Here is a 4,961-nt window from a genome sequence, read left to right on the forward strand (position 1 = left end):
GTCACCGTCACGCGCACATAAAATACGTCGATCGCCGATCAACAATACAGTTATCACAAAATAAGCGACGAAATAAAAATAGTCTGCAGTATATCATTTGTATCCCTCCACTGTAGACATTTTTCGTCTGCTGGTATCGTTGAAGTATGATCCCATCACAGCTACGGAGGCCAATGTTTTATTTTTTATCAAAAAACTTGTAATCTCTGAAATCTGAGATTTACAAGGAAATCCATATGTTTTTATGTAGGTTCGGAGTTTAGACGAGAATTTACATTATCTATTAAATATGAATCAATAAAAAAACTATTATTACGAATGTTCTAGTCCACGACAAAAGATGATATTCCTCGTACCATCCAATGACGACTTCACCAATCGAAAACAAATGACAGATAGTAACAGTGCTGCCAATTGTCAACTTTCAGAAAACAAGTACCACAGAAAATAAAAATGGAAATTATTGCGGATTCTGGAATCTGAAATAAATCCAGGAAATTATTAAAAAAATGTTTCAATAAAATGTTTCAATCATTTTAATAATTTTTGAAATAGACTAGCTATTGAAAAAAAAATGAAACTGGACTGTTTTCGCTGTAAAAAAAATATTGGAACAATAAAATTTATGTAATAATAAAATATAAATAGGAGGCCAGTTGTGGCGCAGGGACAACAAGAGTATGACTGTAAACGCTGCTCTGGTGTCGAAGTAAAGCACGGCGTTGAGTTCCGCTACTCAATACGCAATGCCTCCAGAATTCGGCGGAAAATGGGAATCGGTGTGTCTTCTTCTGCCTGTGTGCGAGATACAATGTGATTCTGTATAAAATATATTAAGTTATAAAAACAGGATTTGATCTTCTTCAAAACATTGATATAAAGATTTGGACACGTAAATTTAAGCAGGTTAAATAGGAGTTCTAAAAATGTAGTTTTTTTCATTAATCTTGATAATAGAATAAAAAACAAAATGAATAAATGAATAACATTATTCTATTTAAGCTCTATTTTTATCTCGAATGAGAATACTAAATAATTAATGAAACTTTTAGCATTCTTAATTAAACTGAACGAAAATTATTACATTGGAATACTTAATTATTAGTAGATAATTAAATTTTAATTATATTTGTGTTTATTTTCTCTCTAATAATTTTCTTGCATGCAACTTCTGAGAATACTTGAATAAAATTGTATCTAATGTTCAGATAATTTCATTTATAATTACAGTACATTACTACGGTAAGTGTAAAAAAAAACCGGACAAGCTCGAGTCGGGCTGGTCCGCCGAGGGTTCCGTAATTATAATTGGTGCGTCATAAAAAATGAATAAAATATGTATCTGCCATACCTCACTTGAACTAGCGGCTTTATTAACAAATTTTATTTCTTTTAAGGCTATTATATTTTAGGATTTAACTATATATGTATAGTCTTCCGATTTTTGCTGAACTAATACTAGTAGGCCAAATTTCATAATTCGAGCTGAACAGGAAGTATTTATTTAATTTTGATTCCCTTCATAGTTTAAAAATAGGCGTTTTTGTGATATACCCGTCCATATATTTTTTCTAAGTAAATGTAGAAATAGGATTTTTTCACTAAATCAAGCGACAGTAGATCTGAGTACGTATATGATTCGAACTTCAACTCGGTATTTCCAAGCATTCCTGAGAGACTCATGACAGATAGGCAGAGTGTGTGCAAAAAATGGAATTGGCTAAATTTAAGTTATTCAATAAAATTTAATAAATTCATGCTCGAATATTTATTAATGAAGAATATTTTTTATTGAGGCCGTCGTATGACAGTAAACGCGACGTCTGTTGGTACGATCCCCACATAATTAAATTATGTATGTTCTTTTCCTCGTTTTGGAGACGGACAGGGAAGAGCACTAATAGTGACATTGGGCCCCACTAGCCACTCAACTCGAAATGTTTCATAATTAGGCGGAATGTTGGGAGCGGAGTGTCTTAGCACTAGGTTCCCTCTGCCTATCCTAGTTTTAGTCCATAGTTTGTCTAGACTATTTGTTACACATCTAATTGTTATTCTGGTATTTAAATATTACTTAATAATATATTCAATTACAATATACACATAATTGATGTTGTATTACATACTAACGAATTTAGTATTAATAACTATTATATTTCTTAAAAAATTGTACCTATGTGTATACAGGCTTTGTTATTTTAAGAGGAACTTAAGGCTCCATCGAAGGAAATTGAATTTGGAATGATAAAAAATGGCATATGATTCCTTCCAGAACGACTACTTTACATTTCAGGCTTCCATAATTTAAATACGTTTCATTCTTATGTAAGTTTCTCTTAAAATTGAGAGAATTTACGATATTTTGGTAACATATTAAATTTTGAGGTCGTCGTAGCCCAGTGGTACAGGATGTGTCTGTAATTACGGCGGTTGCGTGGTCGAGTCCCATTCGGGGAATGAATTATTTTCATTTCCTTGTTCTTGAATCAAGACAAAGAGTGTCATTGAGTTGCGCTACTCAACACACAATATCTTGAAAATTGCTCGGAAAGTGTCTTAACACTGGGTTTGCTCTACTATATGCGAGACACTGCGTGAAGCTGAAAAAATATGTAACATTTTTTATACAAAATTTTAACGAATTGGAACGTACCAACACAATTGTGATTATTTATCAAGGATGCTAAGATAATCACAATAGATATCACATACAAATGTCGAGTGTCTGATAATTGTGATGAAATTTATCTCCAGTAGAGAGATTGCGAGCTTAAATCACATATATTTTAGGTTACTATATTATGTTTTTACTCTTTTCACTCTATAAGTAATGCCTCCAGAATTCGGCGGGAATTGGGGAACGGAAGTGTCTTAATGGGAACACAGTGTTTTAACACTGGGTTCAAAAGGTTTCCTCTGTAAAACCTTGTAGAACCTTGTGTATTGTAGAATGCAACTTCAAAGAATACTACTTTGCTAAATACATGAGCTAATATGAGGTGTAGCGACATAGTGTCTATCTGTAGTTGATAGTTGTATGTCTGATCCCTTTCGAGGAATATGTTCTCGTAAGACAAAGCTCGGCGTTGAGTCCCGCCACACTCCCACATGTGGTAACGGAGCGTCTTAACAGTAGAATTCCTCTACCTACAGTGCCGTCGTCAGATTTTCAGATTTATATGGCATTATTTTAAGATAATATATAGGCAGTAGTGTAATGGCAGTAAAGACAATGATAACAATACATTGTTGCCGCCGTCCGTGAAGTTTACCCACAGATACAATTTAATTAGACAAAACACGCTTCTCACAGCCTACGCTAATAAAAGTAAACGTGAATAGGGTTAGTGTAAAATATTATTTTTCATAAATTAATATTAGAAAAAAAGTCTTTCAATTTATTAAGAGCAAGGCGTTGAGAGGCGAGTAATAACATCCGACTGTATACGCAACGGTCGTAGTTCGAATTGATTATTTTTAACCGACTTCAAAAAGAAGGAGTTTGTCAAATCGACTGTATTTTTTATTTCTTATCTCGAAATTCGGGTGGTGTGTAGGGACTGGAGTGCCTTACATTAGATTCCCTCCTTTATGCGTAAAGCTTTTATATATTGCTCAATTTATTAATGAAAAATCTGGTGTTCGGACACTCCGGCGCCTTATTTATTTGCTTATTGAAATATAAGATAATGAAAAAAAAAACATTTATTAATTGAAAGTTATTTAATTGCGAAATTATTTAATTCTATTCATTATTTTTATAATTACATATTTTTGATTACGATCAACGAACTCCAATTCGCATTGTTATAGAGTAAACACTAAACGATGTCTCGATTTTTAAACCTTCAATTAAATGTCTCGAGCGGGACTGGGGCATGGACCCACTTTTCGTCGACTGTTCCACGCACTGATAGAATTTTTTTGTTACTTTAATTTTTAAATAAATTGGTAACAATTTCAGAGATACAGACTCTGAAGATTTAACTACCTGCTTACTTTTGGGGAAAGAATCTCATTTTTTAAATTAAAACGTTTATAAATATTTTTTTCCACTTAAAGGTAAAATCTGGCAACCGTGGTATAATATGGTCAACAAGTTGTGGCTGTTGTAAAATTAGGTTTTCTGAATTAATGCACATTGTTCACTCGGGAAGAACACATTCAAAAGTAACTAAAATCCTAAAATCAAATTTACACAGCAAGCTTCAGAGCGGCCACGACTAGATGACTGTACTATACGTAAGTATTAGGACGCGTAAAGTAAACGTTATTTACGTCTAGCTTTTATCGTGGTTTCGTCGTAGTCGGTTAAAATAACATTGCTATGCAGCGTTTTATTCTTAGAATGGATTTGGAGTTAGGAAATGAATTGTGAAAATCGTTATTAATTTGCGACCTTATACATTATTGCTTTGGATAGAAGTAGAAAAAAAACATTGATGCTTGAGAGAAATGGCATCAAAATAATATACTTTTATTATTTCAAATATGACAAATTATATATTTCTTAGCTTCACACTGTATACCGCAGGGTAGGTAGAAGGAAGCTGGAAACTTAGTGTGACACTCCAAAGACAACGCACTTTTTCGCAACACACTGCGTCTGCCACTTTTCGTTTAATTTTCGAAATTTGGCGCTTTGAATGGGCGCAAATGAAAATTATTAATATCCCCAAATAAGAATCGAACTCAGAATCGACAGACGTCGCCGTGCCAAGATAACCTCAATCGATATTTAATGTCAATTAAACACTAATTAACGTCTGTATTCTTTAAGGACAGATAGGTTATTAAAACAATAAGCAAAAAAATTGCACAATTACCTTGTGAAATGTGAGTACATATTAAAATTATCTCATGTTTCTTAAGAGACATAATTGAAATAATAGTTGTTGAATGAAAAATGTCATGATCTCGAAGATACTCGTCAAGATACGCGCGAAGTGCGAATATTTTAG

This window comes from Heliconius melpomene, chromosome 20 (assembly GCF_056956725.1).
Source record: "Heliconius melpomene rosina isolate 202511_hmr_F chromosome 20, ASM5695672v1, whole genome shotgun sequence".
In the NCBI taxonomy this organism is placed as follows: Eukaryota; Metazoa; Arthropoda; class Insecta; order Lepidoptera; family Nymphalidae; genus Heliconius; species Heliconius melpomene.